The sequence below is a fragment of the Myotis lucifugus genome, unplaced genomic scaffold, assembly GCF_000147115.1.
Source record: "Myotis lucifugus unplaced genomic scaffold, Myoluc2.0 scaffold_46, whole genome shotgun sequence".
NCBI lineage: Eukaryota > Metazoa > Chordata > Mammalia > Chiroptera > Vespertilionidae > Myotis > Myotis lucifugus.
Genome location: NW_005871094.1, coordinates 6,715,422 through 6,741,763, shown reverse-complemented (window position 1 = coordinate 6,741,763; position 26,342 = coordinate 6,715,422). Strand labels below are relative to the sequence as shown.

At 40.1% G+C, this 26,342-nt stretch overlaps 1 protein-coding gene and 1 pseudogene across 2 annotated transcripts in view; one reads left to right on the top strand and one right to left on the bottom strand.

Annotated features, from left to right (window-relative positions):
• UBE2H (ubiquitin conjugating enzyme E2 H) overlaps positions 1 to 26,342 on the bottom strand; it is a 105,507-nt gene that overhangs the window by 63,898 nt on the left and 15,267 nt on the right. The gene's annotated exons all lie outside the window — the stretch shown is intronic.
• Positions 23,390 to 24,699, top strand: LOC106697100 (annotated as a pseudogene).

Below are 26,342 nucleotides of genomic sequence, written 5' to 3'. Positions count from 1 at the left end.
CATTAAAGTTTGAGAAGCACCAACCTACGGCAAGTGACACTTTCTCTAAGTCTTGCCTCTTTCCTCACATTTACAAAAGTGGAGATAATCATATTTACCCCACAGGGTAGTTGAAGATTAACAAATGCCAAATATTTACCAAGCCTCTACCAAGAGATGTTAGTGTCTTACATATGTTACTTCACTTAAGCCTCTCAACAACCCTACTGTGCAGATACTTTTTCCACTATAAAAATGGTCGGGCTGTGCCACTTTCCAAGGTAAGATCGTTGGTGAGTAGTAGAGCTACTACTCATTGTCTGCCAAAATATTCTGCTTCCCATTAAGCCCAAGAATGCATATACAATCTGGTGTAGTGAAAGACACAAAACAAACTTGTGAGAAGGGAAGGAGAGAAGCCTTGCACTTACAGAAAACCCCCCCCAAGGAAATATTTTAAAGTAAGTTAACACACCAATCAACATAATTCAAATACAGTACTCACACAAGTTTAAATGACTCTGCTGTGCTTATCTTGAATTGGTTTTCAGATGACGATTCTGCATTAATGCAGAAAATAACTATGGTCAATCAGTGAAAATTCTCAATATGATACAGATGGCTTATCTGTCTTTATTATAAGTTCCCCAGGGATAGAAATGCAGGCACAGAAAGAAACTCCCTAAGAGTATCTGGCCAATTGTAGGATATGCTGCACATAAGACTAAAATTCGAAGGGTTTTTTTCCAGTCATTATTTGTGAAAATTAACTTTCCAGAAAGGAATATGCAAAATAAATATTTAGAATCACTAATTCTAACAGATAACCAAGTACTAGTTCGAAACAAATCTAATCTACACAAATCACTGTATCAATAGTTGTCTAATCTCATTTATGTGAGCCCACAATATACTGAAACAGTATATTCATACCATATTCTTCCTCTCTGCCTTTCCAGCCACATTGGTCTTTCATTTCCTAATGCACAACAAGCTCTTGTCCTCCTTAGGGCCTTTGCAATGGCTACTTCAGGCTAGTCCTCACTTCCCTCTTCCTACAGATAGCTTGCTGCTTCTTATCCTTGACAGTGTGTCTTTTTATTTCAAAGAGGAAGGGAGAGGGAAAGAAAGATATAATCAATGAGAGACATATAAACTTCAATGATGAGAGAGAATCATTGATCGGCTTCCTCTTGCACACCCCCAACTGGGGATTAAGCCTGCAACCCGGGCATGTGCCCTGACCAGTCATCGAACCATGAGCTCCTGGTTCATAGGTCGATGCTCAATCACTGAACCCCACCAGCCGGGCCCTTTATGGTCTTAAATGTCACCTCCTTTCTAGTCACCCAAAGTATACAACCCAACATACTCCACAAATATTCTCTATTTGGGCCTATTGTCTGTTTCTCTGTAGGTGTGGCCATAAGTACTATTTTGTTTATTTAAATCCTCTTCACCTCCAAGAAAATTCAAATTCCCAGAGGGCAGGAAATTTTATCTAACTTGTTCTTTGTCTGGCATAGAGTGGGTGCTCATCAAATACTGGTTACATGGATAAAGTGAATGGGTGCCAGGCACCATGCTAGACACTGGGATCTGGAAATAAGAGAGTTCCTGCCCTCAGATATTCAAGTTCTATTGGAGAAGTAGACAAGCAAACAATTAGCAGTGAAATAAATGAGTGTTATAATAAGGTTACTCGGAGAGTGCTAAAGAGGCATACTGAGGGTGCTCCAAACCCAGGCGGGTAGGGAAGGGAAAGGTGTTTGTAGGAGGTAGTGATGCCAGCTGAATACAAGGGAAAATTAGCCTTTTGTTCTTACATAGCAGCTACAATCAAGTTTTCTCCAAACACATGTAATAAGGTGGGCCTCAAAGTTCAACCTGAGATCAACGCATAATGAGTGAAAAAGAAGAGGTTGTAAGCCATCTGAAAGAGAAAACTTGGTTTCCCCCTGGCAAGATTCAAGCAGAGCCAAAATGAATGTACTCATACATGTAAAAAAAACAAGGTATCCACCCTAGGTGGTTTGGCTCAGTTAATAGAGTGTCAGCCTGCAGACTGAAGGGTCCCAGGTTCGATTCCAGTCAGGGGTATATGACAAGGTGCGGGTTCGATCCCTGGTGTGGGGTGTGCAGGAGGCAGCTGATCAATGATTCTCTCTCATCATTGATGTTTCTATCACTCTCTCCCTTCCTCTCTGAAATCAATAAAAATATTTTAAAAAAAGAAAAGAAACAAGGTATCCGACAGCAAGGGTCCACCCTGCAGGCACTGAAGAATTTAAAGAAAGGCTGGCAAGGGCCATGGAAGCAATTGGGCAGGGGAGGAGGCCGAGCATTTGCTCATAGACATGAGTTTTCTGGTCAGAAGGAATTGCCCTATTAAGAGATGGTGGCGCTCAGCCCCTTTGGTTCAGTGGAGAGAGCATCAGCCTGCGGACTAAAGGGTCCCAGGTTCAATTCTGGTCTAAAGGCATATGCCTGGGTTCCAGGCTCGATCCCTAGTGGGGGATGTGCAGGAGGCAGCCAATCAGTGATTCTTTCTCATCATTGATGTTTCTATCTCTCTCTCCCTCTCCCTTCCTCTCTGAAATCAATAAAAATATATTTTTAAAAAATGGCCTGTCTTAATCATCTGATTAAGACAGGCCATTAAACATTTGGTTCACCTCACTGCTTTTGTTCTGATTCCTTCTCAGATAACCTAGTTATGGTATGGTCTCTTAGCTCTGTCTAGGAGATAACACACTGGTACACACTGAAAATTGCATACTGGCTTTCTAATTTTACCTTTCAGACTCATAAGCTTGGCTAATCTGAGGCCAGGGAAGTAGACCTGCTCATAGTTCACTAATTGAATATTTGGGGAGGGGGAGAATCTCCCTCCCAACAAAGATGACGTTAGCCTGATTTCAAACGGAGACAAGGAAAAAGACTTAAAAATATTTGAGGTAGAGCCCTAGCCAGGTAGCTCAGTTAGCATATAGTCCTGATACACCAAGGTTGTGGATTCGATCCCTGGTCTGAGCACATACAAGAACAATGAATGCATTAAAATAAATGAAACAACAAATTGATGTGTGTGTGTCTGTCTGTCTCTCTTAAAAACAAACAAACAAACAAAATCAACTAAAAAAAAGAAAATTTGAGCCCTAGCCAGTTTGGCTCAGTGGATAGAACATCGGCCCTTGGACTGGAGGGTCCAGGTTTGATTCAGTTCAAGGGCATGTACCTCAGTTGCAGGCTCCATCCCCGGCCCTGGTCAGGGTGCGTGCGGGAGGCAACTAATCGAGTGTCTCTCTCACATCGATGTTTCTCTCTGTGTGTCTCTCCCCCTCCCTTTCACTCTAAAAATTAATGGAAAAATATCCTCCGGTGAGGATTAACAACAAAACAAAGAAAATTTGAGGTGGATCTGACAGAGAAAGTAAGGGAACAGGAACAAGCCAAAGATGATTCCAAGGTTTTAGGCTCAAGTTATTTGGGGATGGCAATATCGTTCAGCAAGAGAACAGTACAGTAAGAGAGGTGTAAGATACAGAAATGTCCTGCTTGGGTCACGTTAAATCTGTAGTCTGTGAAGAGCAGCTAAGTGGAAATGTCCAGTACTCATTTGGCCATCCAAAGCTGAAACCCAAGAGATGCGAAATCTTAATTTTTGAGACAATTATGTTCAGGTAATAGATGAAATCAGAGAAGAAAAGTGTTTCAATTAACAAGAGGACCAACTGTGGGACATGAGTAAACCCATATTTAAAGGACAGAAGAGGAACCTTGCAAGGTAGACTGTGAAATAGAGACAGGCATCTAAAACTGTTCTAAATATTTGTTGGGTTATTGTTCACTGCCAGATTTCAACAAGTACATGTGCAATTTTTTTTTTTTACAAAGAAATTACCAAGTTTCAAAATAAAAAGAAAAACTATTTGCTAATAGTAAAGTTACCAAAAAAGACACAAAAGTTCTTTCAGAATACCATAATATGGCTTTCCTGGGACAGGAAGGAAATCAATGAGGTACACCCTGACTTCTTACTAGTACTTCAAAAAGTAAAATAAAACTGGCTGAAAGGAACAAAGAATTTTCTTTTGGGACTACTTTAAATGTTTAAATCTTGCCAAGAGTTCAAAGTCCATGATACTAACCACCTTTGGTTGAATTCCAAGACAGAGATAAAAGTTCCAATGGGTATTTTAATGACTAACACTGTTTTTGAGAGACATTACTTTGAGACAAACCAAACCTTTATCCTCTAAGAGGTCTATGTTATAGCAATACTATTCTCCCCTACACTATCATGAGTTGGAAGAGCCACTGAAAAGTTTATTGTCATCAAGAACCATTTACAAGTTGCAAAGTGCCAAATAGTAGTACAATAGGTCATATGAGGAAGTTATTACTAAAGACTGAATTGTATAAGAAAAAAATGGGGTTCGAACTAGACTTATAAGGATAGGCAAGACAGTCAAAACAAGAAGAAATATGAGGTGACAGGAATACTGCAGGCAGGGTACAGACATGAGCAAAGACATACATGTAGGATCTGTGCTAGGAACCAGTGATTTTTGGGGGTTTTTTTTGGTTTGTTTGTTTTTGGTGTGTTTTTTTAATAAGAAATTTATGTAGGCAGGCAGTAGTCCATACAGCCAGAAAAGCAGGCAAGAGGCAAGACAGTAGAGGACCAGGCTGCAGAATTCTGTACTTTATCCAATAAAGACCATGTAGCCAGTGATGGTTTTATATAGGTGGATGCAAAACAAGATGTTAGAAAAATTAATCTGGCAACTGTGTGTAGAAGAGGTAATAGGGTATATCATGATTGTGGTGGGGCATACATCTGTTAAAACTTATCATGTGCCTTGGTTGCGGGCACATCCCCAGTGGGGAGTGTGCAGGAGGCAGCTGATGGATGTTTCTCTCTCATCGATGTTTCTAAGTAAAAACAGGAATGAGATAAGTATTAAAAATACAGGCTAAAAAATATATAGGCTATAAAATTCTGAACATTTGACAGCTGAGGTTTTAATTCAGCAGTGTGAACTAACCAGCTGGTTATATGCATTTCTTTCCAACTTCAAGTTCAGTGGCATCACATTGGTAGTCTAAAACCAGCCATGGTGGGGTTTCTACATCTTAGAAATCAGCAAATGCTACAAATCAGGCCTTTACCCCCCCACCCCACCCGCCTCAGGGCAGCTGTTCAATATTCTCCAGCATACCATTATGTCATTTCTGTCACGGTATGAATCTGGCACTAAAGTTAGAGCCCCTCGACATTTTCTTCTAATTCAAAATAACAGTTCTGAAATACCTTTTTTTTTTTTGCAGATATTTTATTAGTAAGAGAAAGGGGTGTGTGGCAGGAAGGAAGTGCATGATTAGGTACCATTTCATTTGGTTAATAAAATTAAGTATCATTCCTTAATCTTACCATCAGATGATGGTTACCAAAAAAATAAGATTTAAGAGACTAACATTTTATTAAATTCAAGAACAAAAGGATGCCTATGAGTAAGACAGAAACCTTTGTGTCTCTCAATCAAGGTTTTCTAGCTATTATGTGGTTCCCCTGGGACTAACACCAATTGATAAAGATAACGCACAAAAAAATTCCAGCATTTACTCCGTTATAATGAAGGCTAATTGCATGGGTCTATTATTGGAATATGCTTTCCTATTTCAAACTAGTGCATTTCAATAGAGTAAAGAGCAATTTCTGGTGAAACCCTACTGTGAAAAGATGAACTTTGTGTTAACAACTTTAGTTTCAAAAACTATTCATTTATAGATGCCTATTTCACATCTCTGAATTAAAATGACTCATTTGTTATGCAGATTACTAAGCAGTCACTTAAGAATAAAGAGGTTTCTTCTTTAGAGACTCCAGCTAACTATCTGCATAGGCTCAAAACCGGCTAAGTGTTCGTATAACTATGACAGCGAATAACTGATTCAGCTGCAGAGAAATCTCTATTGAAATGTGCACCTCCTTGAAACGTGAACCAAAAAAATTTACACCACTTTCCAACCCACCTTCCAGGAACACCCTGGGGTTCCTCCCAAGAAAGGATGCCTAGATGGAGCTCCTGAGTCTCTATCTGTAAATGTAAATCGGGGTACAGAAGGGGGATGCAGTCAGAGATATAGAATGTTGTTTTCTACAGTGATTCCATGAGTCCTTAACAGACTTGTTTTGTTTCAAAAGTTCTTAACTCCATTACTTACAACTTAGAATGTAATTTCTCAAAAATAAAAGCCAATTTAACTCATTTGTATCTGAGGTACATTATTTTACTTTAGCATATTAATCCTCATCTATACCAATGTTTCTACTAGAAAATGTAAATACATTTGGAGTTCTAAAATGAGATGCTAACATGTTCATCATTTAAACTTCATTGCACCGAGAGCCCTTCTCTCAGTGGAAAGGAACTAAGAAGATTTAAGGAGAATATTCATGAAGAACTATGAGATATAAGAAGCAGGGAGAGAATGTCAAGTGGGAGAAATAACTGGAAATAGGAAGAAACGTGTGCTAAGTATCACTATGGTATTGACATCCCCTGCCCTAATGATAACTAGGTGGGGAGAGGGGTGGTAGGTATTCACTAGACATGTATACTCTGATGAAACACTCCATGAATTTCTGATCTGCACTCCAAATTAAGAACCACTGCTCTAGGGTGTGAGCTGCCAGGCCGTGAAGAGCCAACAGGGGATAATTATAAGCCCCAGGCCATCTTTATACCACAGACCCTAGCCCAAGGGTCTTTTCTTTCTCCCCTCCCCTCCCCCACTCCGTTAAAACTCACCCAAGGACATGCTTAGAGAGTGGGAGAAAGAAACATCAATAAACTGGCTTCCATACATGCCCCAACGGGGGATTGAACCCACAACCCAGGCATGTACTCTGACCAGGAATCAAACTGGCAACCCTCCTGTGCACAGAAAGGCGCTCAACACTGGCTGAGCAAGGGTCTTTTCTTTTTTTGCCATTTTCCTTTGGCTTTTAATTCCCCTGGGAAAGTAGAAATAAGAAGACACCCCCAAAATGAAAAAAAATTATACATGTGGCCCCAACTCTTTACTACTAAATATTTACCCTTCTTCAAAATGTCGAAGCCCAGATGTACAATGTACAGTTTTGGAGTTGGGGATAAAGGTATAGAAGATACAGGATTTATCCTCCAAGGAACAGCTTGAAAGCAGTGGGAGTTGGACCACAAGCACACAGTAGATTATAAAGTGGTAACTAACTGCTTATCAGAAGGGAAAACAAAGAGTGCTATTATTAAAGCATGCAGAAGAAAAGAAAAACATCTAAGGCAAATGTAGAGATGTGGAGAGAGGTACAAAGGCGGCTTTGAGGTAGATGCAAAGCTGGAGGTAAATACTGAAGAATAAATGAAAGTTCTAACGCCAGAAGTGCAAGGGAAGGCTGGTGTACTGCAGGAGTGGGTGCAGCACCACAACTCGGACCTTCATGGTAGGAAGGCACTACACCTTCTCTATTGAAATGATTCTTAAACCAAGATCGGCCTGAAACCACAGGCACTAAAGAACAATTAAGGGGTTTTAAGCAGGAAGTGGCATGATCAGATGTACTAAAAACAGGATAGCAACAAAGAGACAGCCTAGATACAGGGAGCCCTGAAGTTGTGAGATGTTTTGCAACAACAGTCCAGGTAGAGCATGAGGGCCTGAATAAAGCACTGGTGGCAGGGATGAAGAGAAGGGGGAGCGTAACAATCAAGGGGGCAGAATAAACAGGATGAAGGAGGAGTTAAGAGGACCTCAGATTTCCCACTTGGGTAATAGATGAGCAAACACACACACACACACACACACACACACACACACAATATTCTGATTTTGGAGGATATAGCAATGAAATCAGTATGAGACATATTAAAGTTTTAGGGACCTGTTGAGATATTCTTGGAGAAGAGTTTGGAAGGCAAGCAGCTATACTAATCTAGAGTTGGAAAATAACTGAAGGTGTGTATATATGAATCAATTTATAGCAAATAATATGCTATGTGAAAACTGAGGATAAAGCCCCATGGGAAAACCCTTTAATAAATCTACATCAACCTACAGAGAGATTGTAGGACAATGTAGGATTTTTATGATGAGACAGAATTAAGTATGCTCCTTTAGTCTGTGGGTCCACAAACTATAGCCCATGGCCTATTTTGTAAATAAAGTTTTATTGGACCATGCCAAGCCCATTTACTTACATACTGTTGGTGGCTGCAACTGTACTATAATAGCAGCATTGAGTATATGACCCACAAAGCCAAAAATTTTGCTATCTGGCTCATCACTACTTCCTACCTCAGTTTCTCCATCTGAGAAACAAAAAGTACATTAAGTTTAAATGCAACAAGAACTTAAAAGGCTCATGAAAGTTGCTGATTTAATATCAAAGCCATTCATCAAAATGTATGTGCAACACTTAAAAATTTTGTTCAACAAAACAAGTGAATTTACAGTTAAAGTTAAGATTTTTAAAGTATATGAAAATTTACAACATTTAATTAGAAGATGGATCACAAAGCAGAATAAATCACCATCTCCACCATTACTGCCATCGTTTCCTGAACATCTACCATGTCTGGATACCAGGCCGAACATCTAATGATTGTTTGTGCCATCTAATGATTGTTTGTGCCATTCAAAGTCCTATAATAACCCATGGGGGCATCCCTTCATTTTAGAAAGGTTAATAGTCTCATCTCAGGCCATCCAGCAGACAGTGGGTAGGAGAACAGGTAACACTGGTACAGCCACACTCTGACCCAGGTCTGACCTCAGAGGCTTCGTCCTCACCCTCAACCCCATACTTCATAGTTTGCTACCTACACCAAGGGAAATAACATTCGTAAAGGGACAAATGGAATCTGGAAACAACTAGGAACACATATCTGTTTCTCTTCCTCCTCTGGAGCTGGAGGCAAGTCTTAGAACCCAGGTTGGTATCACAGGCATAAGAAGGTGAAGTCAATCAACTGTCGCAATGGGGTATGGCCTCGGAACCACAACCAGGTACAGCACCCATTGCTAGCAGACAATGCATTCTGAGTTCCAAACCACCATCTCACAAACGAAGTTTTTAAACCAACCCCTCTATAAACTGATGGCAGCCAACACAAGAAATAAAAAGATACTAGTAAATCAGATATTACAGTAATGTACCCTAAGAGGTAATATGATACGCTCAGTGGAAAGAACACAGGCTTTCACTTCGAGCTGACCCAGGTTTGAATTTTGGTTTCAACACTAGCCATGAGAGTAAATTACTTTTATCTACTCTGAGCCCGCTCCCTTGGGAAAACAAGACCACCAACCTTGCCACATGGTCCAAGGAAATATAAGCAGTGTAATGTAGAGTTTAGTGGTTTAGAGTCAGGCGTCCTGAGTTTATCCAAAACTTACTTGGCCTGAGATGGGGGCCTACACCTCAGGTTTCTCATCTTTAAAAGAGGAAAAATGACAAGATGAGTTACCACTCGGGGTTATTTTGAGGATTAAATCAGATATCTAAGGAGCTTTAAAAAAAAAAAAAAAAGCACAGTGCCTGGCACAAAGTAAATCCTCAAAGAGGCTTTTTATCAGTTTAAGTTAAAGACCAAATGACAACTCAGTTTCCAACTCTCCTAAAAATGATCTTTAGGGGAAGCAATATCTTTCCCTGAGGCTATGAAATTAACTTTTATAGCTTTAAAGGCGTGTAGAAACACATTTCCCAAGAAAAACCGGTGGCTTGGCTCCATTTTGTTAAGGAAGTTTGGAAAGTTTTCTTCATCTGTTGTCTCAAATCTTAAAATAAATATTAAATAATACTTCTGGTGGCCCCGCTGGCATGGCTCAGTGGTTGAGCATTGACCTATGAACTAGGTGGTCACAGGATCGATTCCTAGTCAGGGCACATGCCCAGGTTGTGGGCTCGATCTCCATTGTGGGACTGGCAAGAGGCAGACGATCAATGATTTTCTCTCCTATTGATGTTTCTATCCCTCTCCCTTCCTTTCTGAAATCAATAAAATTATATTTTTAATAATAATAATAATAATACTTCTGGTGCATTCAGGCAACACTCTTAACCTATAAACAGAATGAGACTATTCCCCCACCTATGGTTTTCGGAATACCAGGAAGAAACCCTGGAAAGGTGTCTGTTTGGAAGCAGAACTTCAACACTGTCAAACAGCCTGATTGCACCTGTGGCCAAAGCAGAAGCAAACAGGCTTGGCTAAGTGGTCCATGACCCCAATTTGCCTGTCTTCCAAAAGATACCCCCCAACCCCCAGCATGCAGTCACCTTTGAGCCCCACTCCCATCTAGAAAGCAATGAAGATATTGAGTTCCACAGGTTTTTCTTTCAATCGTTAGTTCAGGACATAGGAACAGAGCAAAGACAGTGAAATCTATAATAAAAAATTCTTGTCCTTTAGCAGTCTCATAAATGCATCCAGCTAAAATGTGTCTTTCACACCAAGTTCAATTATTAATGACAAGCCAGAAGAAATCCATAAAACCTTCTGACTCTCAGAAGGCTTTCTCAGATGCACTTTAAGTTTTCAAATGGCTTATATTCCTGAGCCTGCTAATTTTTCTTCAAATAACTTCAGCTTTTTTATAGGCAGATAATCACATTGATTTAATTCAGGATTTTAATGCCTAAAACACAAAGTTGTTGTTGCTGTTTTTAATTTTTAAAATGTATTTATTGATTTTGAGAGGGTGGGGGAGAAACATCGACTTTTTCCATTTTATGCATTCATTGGTTGATTCTTTTTTTATTTAAATATATTTTATTCATTTTTTACAGAGAGGAAGGGAGAGGGACAGAGAGTTAGAAACATCGATGAGAGAGAAATATCGATCAGCTGCCTCCCGCACACCTCCCACTGGGGATGCGCCCTCAACCAAGGTACATGCCCTTGACCGGAATCGAACCTGGGACCTTTCAGTCCGCAGGCCAACGCTCTATCCACTGAGCCAAACCAGTTACAGCTCATTGGTTGATTCTTGTATGTGCCCTAACCAGGGATCAAACCCACAACCTTGGCCTATCAGGATAAAGCTCTAAGAAACTGAGCTACCCGACAGGCGAGAACACAAAGTTTTCATGGGCACTATTACTGGCTTAACATAGAAAGCCTCTACATTAAACATCTCCACTTCAAGGGGGGAGCTAAGAAAAATAGGAGAACAGTCTTCAGGTACTGCACTGGCTTTATCCACCACAGAAATCAACATGCTCATGGAATACAGATATTAACAGATTTGTTTAAACTTCTCAGCCATTTGCTACAGAATATGTACAAGTGGTTAATATTTTTGTGTTTCCATCTCACTTTTTAATTTTACTTTTAAATATGCTTTTTATTGGTTTCAGAGACAGGAAGGGATAGGGAGAGAGGGATAGAAACATCAGTGATGCAAGAAAATCATAGATCAGCTGCCTCCTGCACGTCCCCTACTGGGGATCAAGCCTGCAACCCGGGCATATGCCCGGACTGGGAATCAAACCGTGACCTCCTGGATCATGGGTAGACACTCAACCACTGAGCAACACCAGTCAGCCTCATCTCACTTTTTAAAAAATATATTTTATTGATTTTTTACAGAGAGGAAGGGAGAGGGACAGAGAGTTCGAAACATCGATGAGAAACATCGATCAGCTGCCTCCTGCACACCTCCCACTGGGGATGTGCCCGCAACCAAGGTACATGCCCTTGACTGGAATCGAACCTAGGACCCTTTAGTCCGCAGGCCGACGCTCTATCCACTGAGCAAAACCGGTGAGGGCTCATCTCACTTTTTTAAACCATGTATCTATGCTCAAGTTCTAACAGAATTTTTAAAATCCTCACCAAAAATCCAATCCAGGACCAGAGCCACCCTCTTTAGCACTATGCAACAGTCTAATTCAGATTTACAAACCTTACTTTTGTTTTGAAAGCTAATGGAAGGAAAATAGCTTTTCTGTTTTGGATTTCATTCCTGGGGAAATGGAAATAGATGCAAGACTTCAAGGTTATACACTACAGAGAAAACATCCTGTCCACTTCTAGCATGCTCACAGCTAATGGCCAAACCACCTGCAGAACTCTCATTTGTTCAGTCTCAGATGTTGCCCATAAATTCAAGATTGTGCTGTTTCATTTTACTTATTTTAGAACAGTCACCTTGTATCCAACTGATTCAGCCCACTTCTGCTGCCAAAGTGTTAACATGTTAAACTGTTAAATTGTATGTGTATTTGTATTTGTGTGTATATATTGGAAGCTGGGTGGCTCATAGACCACAAGGCTGAGAGAATCAACACCGGGGATTTCTGAAAGGAAAGGACAAGGTAGGAATGTTGGGTGACACAAACTTCTGTCTAGATCTTTTAAATATATTTTTATTGAATTCAGAGAGAGGGACAGAGAGAAAGAAACCTCAATGATGAGAATCATTGATGGGCTGCCTCCTGCAAACCGCCTACTAGGGATCAAGCCCAAAACTCCGGGATGTGCCCTGACCAGGAATGGAACTTCGACCTCCCAGTTTCATAGGTCAATGCTCAATCACTGACTCACACTAGCCAAGTTTCTGTCTAGATCTTTTTTTTTTTTTAATTTTTATTGATTTCAGAGAGGAAGGGAGAGGGGAGATAGGTAGAAACATCAATGATGAGAGAGAATCATTGATTGGCTGCCTCCTGCACGCCCCCTATTGGGGATCAAGCCCACAACCAGGGTACGTGCCCTTGACTGGAATCAAACCCGGAAACCCTCAGTCCGCAGGCCAATGCTCTATCCACTGAGCCAAACCAGCTAGGGCTGTCTAGATCTTTTAATCCCAGATATGGTTCTCTCAGTAAGCACTCTCCCTGGACTAAGTACTAAACTAATAAAAAGCTTTTATTTTAGAGAGATTATGGAGGGAAGAAGTATGTATTTTTAAAGTACCAAGTAGCTAAAAAAGACAACTAAAACTTTGAACTGCAAGATTTAGAAAAGTTCTTTTAAAAACTCTACTTGCAGTCCTGGCTAGTGTGGCTTAATTGGTTGAGCATCATCCATGCACCAAAAGGCCGTTGATTTGATTCCCAGTCAGTGCACACACACAGGTTGTGGGTTTGATCCCTGTTGTGGTGCAACCGGATCTATGTTTCTCTCCTGATTGATATTTCTCTCTCATCATCAATGTTTCTGTTTCTCACCCTTCCTCTCTCTCTAAAAATTAAAACATATTAATGTTAAAAATCTACTTGCCTCTGAGTTTCCTAAATTAAAAATAACATCTGTGCAGCCCTGGCCAGTGTGGCTCACTTAGTTGGCATCATCCCATGCACCGAAAGGCTGCTGGCTCCATTCCAGGGCATATGCTCAGTTATGGGCTCGATCCCCAGAAGGGGACATGCAGGAGGCAGCTGATCAATGTTTTGCTCTCACATCCATGTTTCTCTATTTCTCTCTCTCTCTCTCTCTCTCTCTCTCTCTCTCTCTCTCCCTCTCCCTCTCCCTTCTCTCTTCCTCTAAATCAGTAATAATATCTTTGGGGCTGCATATCAAAGAACTTATGTTTGAATACTCTCCTTAAAACTAACACAAGTGTGAGGTTACCAAGAGCAAATACCAAGCATGCACACACCAACAAGTGTTTGCTGTTCTGTGCTATATGTTTAACATTTATTTCTTTTAAGGCACTGAGAATTTCAAAATAGTACAACTCTCTCCAACTTGGTCTCTAAATCTGCTATTTAAATTAAAGGCTGGCAGGCCTCAACATTCATGCTGTAAAGCCAGACAAGTGCTCCTATTAAACAGGACTCACAGCTATGGAATGCCAAAAGTGGCAAGGATCCCAAAGAGATCTATCTCTTCTATCCTCATCTTCACACACACACACACAGTTGATTTAATAAGAGTCACTCAAGCTTTCTAAAGGAAGTTCTTTAGACTATATTCATACTTCTTATGATACAGCAATAATGAGAGAAAGATTGAAAATATCCTGATGAAAGATACTGTCCTAAAATACAAGCTCTTAAAATCACCAACCCTGTACAAACCTACACCCATTCTTATTTGACAATAGAAAGAAAATACCCTGAAGACTACCTGTTGTCATACTTAAAACCAAGCAGCATAGAAAAGAGCAAATATATCATATGCTAGGCTACACTGATCTCTATTTTAGAAATCAATGACCAACTTCAGTTCAAAGGAACAAATTTCTATTATCAGACTGTTTCCAAAGCACAGAAATAAGAGGCAAGCTAATAAGTGAAACCGAAAAAACCTTCATTGACCAGAATCTGTAAAATACCAAAATTCATTTCTAGACTTAAAAAAAAATTCCTGTTAATACTCTGCTTAAAATCTTCACCAATTACTATCAGTGCCTGCAGTACAAAACTCCTTCAACCTGCCCACCCATCTGCAGATTCCCCTCTGCCTCTTCCTAGGCCTCCCAATCCTAGGACTCCACGCACAGTCATTAACACTCAGTAAGTTCTCTGAATGATGTGGTTTTACAGCTCCATGCCTTTGCCCAGTACCCTTCTCTCCACCTAGCATGTCCTTCAACTCTGTCTGAAAACACCTCCTCATGTTTCAAAACCAAGGTCAAGCTTCATCTCTCACAACAGCCGTGTTTCCAAGTGGACTGCACATTGCTCTGTCTCTGACACTTATAGGTTGACAAAGTTCTCCCTCTCCTAGAATAGGAGAAGTCATGTCTCAATTCTCTTGGTAGCATCTTTACTGCTTTGCAAAGCGTCTGACAGAGAAATGGCACTCAAAATATTTGATCAGAAAAAAGACTTGAAAACACTGGGATACCATTTCACATCCATTATATTGGCAAATATTAGAAAGCTAGACAAGTGATGGTTTTGATAGGAAAAAAAACAGTAAGTCTTAAATGCTGTTAATGGAAATGTAAAATTTGCTACCACCACTTTGAAGAGTAAGATTTTCTTCTCTAGCAAAGCTAATGATTGTCACTACCACTAAGACCAGCAATTCTGCTTCAGGTTACAGACATTAACCACTATTTGCCAAACGTGGTGCCTGATTAGCATATTTTTTTAAATGAGGGGATATACATATACATATCTCAGGGGTGCATCTCACAAACATATGGGTAAATATCATTTTTGTAAAATACAGTGTCTAGTATGCATATATAAAACATATATGCTGGGTATGAACATAAAGTACAATTCTTGTTGTATCTACTAAATAAAAAAGCCTGCCCACCCATCTGCACACATATGTGCTCAAAGACATTCATAAATGTTCATTACAGCAATGTATATAATGCTGAAAAACTGGAAATAACCAAAATGTACAATAACAAAATAGATATGTAAAATAAAGTACATGCATGTAACTTATTATAAATGAATTAAAAGCAAAGTTGAGCTACTTCTAGCAACATCGATGAATCCCAAAGGTAATACTGAACTAAAATGTATGACATCATTTATTTACAAATGCATTAACAATGCTACCTATTACTTATGGATATGCACATATATAAGAAAGTAAAAAAATAATTGAAAGATTTCACATGGGGCTTCATTTTAACTTCAGGTCTTATTTCCTTTTTTAAAACATATTTTTTATTGATTTTAGAGAGAGGAAGGGAGAGGGATAGAGAGATAAAACCATTGATGAGAGAGAAACATCAACTGGCTGCCTCCTGCACACTCTCCACTAGGGATTGAGCCCACAACTCGGGCGTGTGTCCTGACTGGGAATCAGGCCTTGACTTCCAGGTTAAGGGTCCATCTGTACTCACCATTCCACATTTTCTAAGGGCAGAAAAGTGGATTCATCTATTTTTAAAAGATTTTAATATGGCCACAGCATTCAGACAAGAAGAAATAAAAGGCAACCAAATTGGAAAGGAAGTAGTAAAACAGTCCTTTGCAGATGACATAATACTGTATACAGAGAACCCTAAAGATCCCACCATAAGACTACCAGAACTGATAAATTCAGTAAAATAGCAGGATACAAAATAAATATTCAAAAATCAATGGCATTTTTACACACTAATAATGAATTACCAGAAAGAGAAACTAAGAAAACAATCCCATTTATAATTGCCTCAAAAAAAACCCCAAAAAAACAAACAACACTATGAATAAATTTAACCAAGGAGGTAAAAGACCTGTACTCAGAAAATTGTAAGACACTGAGGAAAGAAACTGAAGGTACAAGTAAATGAAAGCATATACAGTGTTATAAATAGGAAGAATTAACATGATTAAAATGCCCATACTACCCAGAGCAATCCATAGATAGACTCAATGCAATTCCTATCAAAATGGTAATGGCGTTTTTTTCACAAAACTAGAATAATCCAAAAATGTATATGGAATCACAAAAGACCCTGAATAGCCACAACAATCTTGAGAAAGAAACAAAGTTGGAGGGATCACACTACCTGATATCAAACTATACTACAAGACAATAGTAATCGAAACAGATTGGTACTGGCATAAAAACAGACAGAGATCAGTGAAATAGAATAAAGAGCCCAGAAATAAACGCACACCTATATGGTCAATTAATATATGACAAAGGAAGATATAGATATTATCTCCTATCTAATAAAAGACAAAAAGGGTAATTAACTGTACCTCCACTACGCTTCCCATTGGCTAATCAGGGCGATATGCAAATTAACTGCCAACAAAGATGGCGGCCGGCAGCCACGCAGCTGAAGCGAACATGAGGCTTGCTTGCTCCAGTGATGGAGGAAGCCAAGGTTCCCTGCCTGCCACGGCCCAGCTCTGAGCCCGAAAGCAACAGTGTTTCAATTATAGAAGCTAAACAAACCCCAGATACCTGCTTTCAGCAGGCCATAGCCTCAGAGCTGGGAGCGCCAGTGACAGCAACAATGTTTCAATTATAGAAGGTAAATAAATCCCAGAAAAAAGAAAAAAAGAAAAAAAGAAAAAAAGGAGAGGCTGGGAACTTCAGTCCCTGCCAGGCTGAAAACGGCCCTCAGCCCCTCACCCAGACTGGCCAGGCACCCCAGTGGGGACCCCCACCCTAAAAGGGGTGTGGCCAGCCTGAAAACAGCCATCAGCCCCTCATCCAGGCTGGCCAGGCACCCCAGTGGGGACCCCCACCCTGATCCCGGACACCCTTCAAGGCAAACCAGCTGGCCCCCACCTGTGCACCAGGCCCCTATCCTATATAATAAAAGGGTAATATGCAAACTGACCCTAACAGCAGAAAGACTGGGAATGACTGGTCACTATGACACACACTGACCACCAGGGGGCAGACGCTCAATGCAGGAGCTGCCCTCTGGTGGTCAGTGTGCTCCCACATGGGGGAGCTCTGCTCAGCCACAAGCCAGGCTGATGGCTGCCAGTACAGCGGTGGTGGTGGGAGCCTCTCCTGCCTACTCAGCAGCGCTAAGGATGTCTGACTGCAGCTTAGGTCTGCTCCCCGCTGGCAAGTGGACATCCTCCGAGGGCTGCCAGGCTGCCAGAGGGATGTCTGACTGCCATCTTAGGCCCAATCCCCCAGGGAGCAGGCCTAAGCCAGCAGGTGGTCATCCCCCGAGGGGTCCCAGACTGCGAGAGGGCACAGGCCGGGCTGAGCAAGCAAGCCTCATGTTTTGTGCACCGGGCCTCTAGTGTGTGTGTGTGTGTGTGTGTGTGTGTGTGTGTGTATATATTTAAATATAAGCAAATAAGTAGCAGAGGACCTGAATAGACACTTCTCCAGAGAACATACAGATACCCTAGACAGATGAAAAGATGCTCAATATCACTAATCATCAGAGAAATGCAAAAACCACAATGAGATATCTCACACCTGTCAGAATGGCTATCATCAATAAACAAGTGTTGGCAAGGATGTGGAGGAAAAGGGACCCCTTGTGCACTCTTGGGGGAATGCAGCATTGGTGAGGCCACTACGGAAAACAGTATGGAGGTTCCTCAAAAAATTAAAAATGGAACTGTCTTATGACTCAGCAATTCCACTTCTGGGTATATACCCAAAGAAACCCAAAACAATAATTTGAAAGAAAATATGCACCACCCTGGTCAGTATGGCTTAGTTGGTTGAGCATTGTCCCATGCGGGCTCAATAGCCAGTGTGGGGCATGTGGGGCATGCAGGAGGCAGCCGATCAATGACCCTCTCTTATCACTGATGTTTTTTTCTCTCTCTCCCTCTCCCTTCCTCTCTGAAATAATTTTTTTTTAAAAAGAAAATTTTTTTTTCCAATTTCTATTGAACAAAAAATACTGCCATATTATGCAATTTTATCTGAATCACCCATATCAACTAACTTCCAGAATAAGATGAAGTTTTACTCATAAAAATGTGACAGCTGAAAGAAAAAGTGCCCCCTGGCCAGTGTGGCTCAGTTAGTTGGAGCATCCATCTCATACACCAGCAGGTGGTGAGTTCTAATCCTGGTCAGGGCACATACTGAAGATTTTGGGTTCTATCCCAGGTAAGGGCACGTGAAAGAAGCAACTGATCAATGTTTCTCTCTCACATCGATGTTTCTCTCTCCCCGTCTTCCTCTCTCTCTAAAATCAATTATAAAAAACTAAAAATGTTGAAAAGAAAAAGGATCTATGCCCAGCCAGTGTGGCTCAGAGGCTGAGCGTCAACCCAGGAACCAACAGGTTGCTGGTTCGATTCCCAGTCAGGGCACATGCCCGGGTTGCAGGCTCGATCCCTAGTGGGGTGTGTGCAGGAGGCAGCTGATTGATTGATGATGCTCCTCTCTCATGGATGTTTCTCTCTATCCCTCTCCTTTCTCCTCTCTGTAAAAATCAATAAAAACCTTTAAAAAATAAAAATAAATAAAAGAAAAAGGATCTACAATAAGGCCAAGTTAAAAGCCTACCACTATATTTTAATCAAATATTACTGTCAACCTAGAATTGGTTCTGCAATATTAATCATAATTTAAAACAGCCCTCTCTTGCTACTGAACAAGCTTAGACACTTTTTATGCAACTATACATTAACTGTTTGAAAGAATTCGAACAAGGGCCTTACCCCACCTACTAAACCATACTGCCTTTCAAGAGGTACTCTATATTGCCTGGTCAGTGTGGCTTAGTTGGTTGAGCATATCCCAAGAGGTTGCCGGTTCGATTCCCAGTCAGGGCACATGCCTGGGTTGCAGGCTCAATTCCCAATAGGGGGCATACAGGAGGCAGCCTAACCATGTTTCTCTCTCATCAATGTTTCTATCTCTCCCTCTCTCTCTAAAAAATCAATAAAAACATATTGGGGGGAAAAAAAAGAAACTCTGTATCAGTGGTTCTCAACTTTCCTAATGCCACGACCCTTTAATACAGTTCCTCATGTTGTGGTGACCCCCAACCATAAAATTATTTTTGTTGCTACTTCATAACTGTAATTTTGCTACTGTTATGAATCATAATGTAAATATCTGATATGCAGGATGTATTTTCATTGTTACAAATTGAATATAATTAAAGCATAGTGATTAATCACAAAAACAATATGTAATTATATATGTGTTTTCCGATGGTCTTAGGCGACCCCTGTGAAAGGGTCATTCGACCCCCAAAGGGGTCTCGACCCACAGGTTGAGAACCGCTGCTCTATATGAAAAACAAAATTGAAACAAGACATGAGGGAACCATAAGATTCCTTCTTGTAAAACATATAATGAACAGATACACACTTGCCCCAAAGAACAAAATCAGCTTAAGTTGGCTGCTCCTCATTACCAGACAAGGATGGTGACATCTCACCTCAATTCCAGCATCTGTAATTATGGCAACAACTGACGCTGTCATAGAGTTGGTCAAGCATGGTAAACAAAGCATTTGAATTCTCAGGTCAGCAGGTGATGAGTTAACACTGGATAGCATTTTAATAATTACAATTTCACAATACTTAACCCCTTGAGTACCGGGGAGAGCAATCGCGCTCCTCCTGTCTTTCGCCAAAAGTGCCGGGAGCGCTATCAAAGCTTCGAAATGGCGTCCAGTTCTAAGTCTGCTTTTATTAGTGATGATGATATTGCTAAATATGTCAATGTAGTAAAGGTTTCCTTAAGTTTTTGAATATGTAACTTCATTTACTTGTGATTCATAATTTTTTTCCTAAACTGCTGTAAAACCAGCAAAAATGCCTTGGCAATTTTAGCATAGTTCCTAGGATACTGGTTGGCACTCAGAGGGTTAATTCTAGGAATGCATTTCTAGAAAGGACAGGGCAACAAGTGTTACTGGCATAAGATAGGGGCTTTTTCTACTCTAACTTTTATTAATGCAGGTTTCTAAATATGAAGCAACATCTTATTACCATATTTCAAAGTCAGAAAGGAAGATGTCAAGGTTTTCTATTTCATACTTCTAAATGCCCTAGTAAATATTCATACCAAGAAAGTAATAAACTGCAGAACTTATTTTAACTATCCATATCTATCTGTAAAGATAATTATATTAAAAATAAGATTTTTGCCGAAGCCGGTTTGGCTCAGTGGATAGAGCGTCGGCCTGCGGACTGAAGGGTCCCAGGTTCGATTCCGGGCAAGGGCATGTACCTGTGTTGCGGGCGCATCCCCAGTAGGGGCTGTGCAGGAGGCAGCTGATCGATGTTTCTCTCTCATCGATCTTTCTGACTCTCTATCTCTCTCCCTTCCTCGCTGTGAAAAATCAATAAAATATATTAAAAAAAATAAATAAATAAATAAATAAAAATAAGATTTTAAATTTGTTAAAAACTATTTTCAATTCTCTATTCCCTAGAAGGCAATACATATGACTACGAAAGTTTTTTACATTTTATATATGAATACAATCAGAGTTATATACAAAATGTCTACAAATAAAATCAGAATGTTCAAGTTGCAACGACTTAGAATCATCCAGCCAACGCCTTATTCCATAGGTAAGGAAACAGATACCCAAAAAGGAAGTGAAAGGCACAAGGCCTCATGGCACTGAGCAGCAGAGCCAAGGGCAAGAACCCTGGATGGTCTACCAGGCAATTTTCACACTAGACGCTGCCTTTCCTCTACCAAACTCCTATATTAGGTCCTCAAGCTAAAGTTTGAAGATACCAGCTAAACTATAAATAAAAAGAACCAAGTTAATATTTCTTCTTTTCCCTTAATGCCCAAAAGTAAATAATTTTATCATATAAGCCCCGTCTTCTAGCAAAGCAGAACCTAGAAGACACTGGATAAAGGTAAGAGAAATTTTATGAACTGGCATTCAAGGCATGGGTCATTTTATGGGAAGCCAGGCCTAAATGATCCTCCCAAATACGTAAATAAAAGAAAAAATAAAACTTAACATTCACTGTGGCAGACACTGCTGGTGAACCAACCCAGTATCTATTCTCCCCTTCTTCCTTACTAATAAAACTCTGATTTTATTAAAGGCAGTTCAAAAGCAATGGTTCTTAGCCTCTCTTGCACCTAGGTCAGCTGACATCTCTTGCCCAGGATAAAAGTGCAATTTGTAAGGAAGATCACCCAAAAAAGCTTCTTAAAAGTTGGGGGAGAGGGGGTACAAGTCCTGGCCAGGTGGGTCAGTTGACTGGAGTGTCACTGTGATGTGCCAAGGTTATGGATTCAATTCCTGGTCAGGGCACATGCAAGAGTCAACAGATAAGTGCGTGATCAACAAATGGATGTTTCTGTTTCTTTCTCTCTCTCTCATCAACTAAAAAAAAAGCTGAAGGGTGATAAAGTCTTAGCTAGTTCTTATACCTTTGCCTTCCTCACCCTTTTCTTCCTCCTCCTGCAGGAAACATTAATGTTATGGTAGGAGTGACCCCTTGAAAAACTAAGCCACACATTAAGTCTGGGTAAAAAGACACAAGGAATCTGGGTCCCTAATGACATCAACCTTGCCCTTATGTGCCTACCTGCTAACTCCATGTTATAGCTACATTATTTCAGATCTGTTACTAGCAGCCAACTAGTTATTCACTAAGCAACTGCTGAGTTATTCACTAAGCAATTACATACTAAATGTATTCACATATACTATTTCATGATTGTTCAAGCAATCCTATAATGTGGTATTTTCTTCATGTTTTGGATGAGGAAACAAAGGCAGATACAATTCAAATCTGTGACTGAACCGATGGTCAATCCACTCTATTTTACTTTTCAAATGTAGTACATATCTGAAAAAAAGTTATGCACTCCAAAGTATTATCTTAATTATTTCTCATAAAATGTGTCACAAAATCATGCATTCCCTCTATAAAAACCATTAAGCCCAGCCAGTGTAGCTCAGTTGTTGAGCACTGACCTATAAAGCAGGTCATGGTTTGATTCCCGATCACAACACATGCCCAGGTTGCATGTTTGATCTCCAGTGTGGGGCGTGCAGGAGGCAGCCGATCAATGATTCTCTCTCTTCACTGATGTTTCTATCTCTCTCCCTCTCCCTTCCTCTCTGAAATCAATAAAAATATATTTAAAAAACAACAACATTAAAACCCTGCCAACTCATAATCAGATTTTAACAACCTCTATGGGTATATTCTTTACTAGTAGTCCTCCTTTGGTTGACAGATGATGAGAGATCATACCTTCAACTAAGTATCAGATGTAGCCCTGAGTGTCCATTAAATCCTAAATTGGAAAAAGCTAGCCTATTCAAATTACAGCAACCCTCATAATCTTGGTCACACACACTGCACTATAAAACTATAAAACTACATTCTTAACAGGGACTACGTTACAACCTCTGATCTTTAAATCAAGCTCAGCCACCAGACACCTCCCATCCTCACAGGTCCCCTCCTGCATATTTAGCTCCTGCCTCTATGACATTCAGCTTCCTTCAGGAAACCTTCTCAAGGCTTGATACACTCAACTCCACACTATTCCAAGGTCCTACCCTCTTTTTAAACTTATTTTTACGCTTTTAAGTGCCTATAGTCTTTATTTGTGTAGTATTTTTATACAGCTGACCCTTGAACAATGCAGGAGCTAGGGGTGCTAACCCCCTGCACAATCAAAAACCCATGTATAACTTTACTTACTTATTTATTTATTTGTTAATCCTTCACCCAAGGATATTTTTCCATTGATGTTTAGGGAGAGTGGAAAAGAGAGGGAAAGACAGAGAGAAACATCAATGAGAGAGAAACACATCAATTGGTTGCCTCCTGCACATGCCCTGACCAGGGCCTGGGCTGGGAAGAAACCTGCAATCAGGTATGTGCCCTTGAGAATCGAACCGGGAACTCTTTGGTCCACAAGCCGACGCTCTATCCATTTGAGCCAAACCAGCTAATTTTTTAAAAAACTGATTTCAGAGAGGAAGGGAGAGGGAGAGAGAGATAGAAACATCAATGATGAAAGAGAATCATTGATTGGCTGCCTCCTGCACGCCCCACACTGGGGATCGAGCCGGCAACCCAGGCATGTGCCCTGACTGGGAATTGAACTGTGACCTCTTGTTCATAGGTTCACACTCAACCACTGAGCAACACCACCTGGGCCATGTATAACTTTTGCCTCCCTGAAAACATAACTTCTAATAGCCTGTTGACTGAAAGCCTTAGAGATAATGTAAATGGGCAATTAACATACTTTGTTTGTTATATGTATTATAAAATAAAGCTAGAGAAAAGAAAATGTTAAAATCACGAGAGAAATTACATTTACAGTACTGTATGTAGTTATTGAAAAAAAATCCACATTTAAGTGGATCTGTGCAGTCCAAACCCATGTTATTCAAGGATCAATTGTATCTCCATGTTATAGTCCTATTCGTTTTTATATAAAATTAACAGAAGCACAGGGTTAATAATAGGATTTAATAACTTATCTTTAAATAGACTTATTCAAGAGAACAGAAAAAGCTCTCAAGATTAAGAAATGAGCAGCTGTGCCTTTTAGGTCTTCATAAAACCATGTAGAATAAATATTAACAGTGCTTAGATTCAGAATAACAGAAGCCAAAAGTAAACTTGTGATTTAACTCCTCAAGCTTCAGTAAAGTATTAATAAATTTAATGTTTTTAATTAAAAGAAAATTTTTAAAAATTTATTCTGCTACTCTTCACTCCTTTTCCAAGAGCTACACAGTAAAACCTCCCAAGGCCTGCTTTACACAGAAATGGAATAACTCAATACTTACCATTTTGTTCCCACCAACAATATGATTAAAAAGAAAGGCAGGCAGCTCGGCCACCAACATGCCATCCAGACTGAGGAAGACCTGAAAACTTCGGGGCCGCGTGAGCCACGGCCACGGCCACATCGGCAAGCACAGGAAGCACGGGGTGGGGGGGGGCGCGTGGTAATGCTGGTGGCTTGCATCATCACAGGATCAACTTCGACAAATATCACCCAGGTTCTTTTGGGAAAGTTGGTATGAGGCATTACCACCTAAAGAGGAACCAGAGCTTCTGCCCAACTGTCAACCTTGATAAACTGTGGACCTTGGTCAGTGAGTAGACACAGGCAAATGCTGCCAAGAGCAAGACTGGAGTTGCTCCTATCACTGATGTGGTGTGATCGGGCTACTACAAAGTTCTGGGGAAGGGAAAGCTCCCAAAGCAGCCTGTCACTGTGAAGGCCAAGTTCTTCAGCAGAAGAGCCAAGGAGAATATTAAGGGTGTTGGTGGGGCCTGTGTTCTGGTAGCTTGAAGCTACATGGAGGGAAGTTCATTAAAATGTCCACACACAAAAAAAAAAAAGAAGAAGAAAAGAAAGAAAGGCAAAAGACTGCATATAAAAAACAAAATTTGTAACAGTTTTACATTTTATTTTAAAAGCCAGAATTCTGGCATTGAAGTCTAGTCTTCTAGCTTGAAATAAAGATAACTGCTTTATTAATGAAATATTCTAACAATGGGTCCCCACTATCAGCTGTCCAGAGTCAATTCCGTGCCTGATAAAAATAACATTTAATACAGCATATCCTATAGCCCAAGAAGTCAACTGCTATCCATTGTATTTCCTCGTCTCCACACAAAAGGAGGCACTACATTCTTTCATCATATCAATGACACAACACTGTTTTATGACACAACATGAAAGAAAAAAGCTGACAATCAAAATGTGACTCACCACCAATTGGAAGACATCTCAATTACAAGGATGTTAAGATGCAAGAAAAAATGTCTTAGAAGCTGTAACATATAGTACAAATCTGACATTCTTTACGAACATAAAAACATTTGCCATCTTCACACCCCACCAATTTTCTTTCTTGGCTAAGAGTATATTTACATGGTTTATTGTATAATTCAATTCAATCTGATTCAAATATTTTATCAAAGGTCATAGTATTATGCCAACACTATGCTAAGGACAAATAAAGTACATCCTAGACTTTATAACAACATGACAACTTCTCTTCCAACATAGAGTAGCCCCCTTATCTGTGGAGAATATGTTCCAAGACCCTCTGGTGGATGCCTAAGACCTCAGAGAGTACCAAACCCTATATATACTGTTTTTCCTATACTTATCTTTTCACTTAAAGGAAGCACTTTACAGCTTCTCTTTGGCATATCTGAATTACCAACATTACTACTCTTGTATTTTGAGGTCATCATTAAGTAAAATAAGGATTACTGCCCTGGCTGATTTGGCTCAGTGGATAGAGCGTGGGCTTGTGGACTGAAGGGTTCCGGGTTCGATTCTGGTCAAGGGCACATGCCCGGGTTGCGGGCTCAATCCCGGCGTGCAGGAGGCAGCCAGTTGATGATTCTCTCTCATTATGGATGTTTCTCTCTCTCTCCCTCTCCCTTCCTCTCTGAAATCAATAAAAATACATTTAAAAAATAAAATAAGATATGGGTTACTTGCACGTTAAAAGGGATAAAAGCATAAGAAAGCGTAGTTGGCTCCAAACCCATCGCTAGGACGACTTACTCATGATCTCAACACTCAACCAACCTGTGTAGCCCGGGTTTTTATCTCAAAAAAAATGGGTCATAACATCTCAAAGCAAGATGCTACAAGAATAAATGTTAGAATGAGAAGTATCACATTACTGAACAAGTTATTAGAGAACAAGAAAGGTAGAAATGAGAATAGAATGGGCCAGCAGGATAGAATTTAGCTACTTGCTACTAAAAGATTTTTTGAAAAAAGTACAAAGGTGAATCTGAAAAAAATTAGAAACCATTAATAGTATTAGTTCTATTTAGTAAAAGTGGCTCACTAAGGTGAATGGACAAACAAACCGGTACATTCAAACAATGGAATATTACTCAGTGCTAAAAAGAAATGAGTTATCAAGACATGAAAGAAATTTAAATGCACATTACTAAGTGAAAGAAGCCTATCTGAAAAGGCTTTATATACTGTATGACTCCAACTATATGACATATGGAAAAGGCA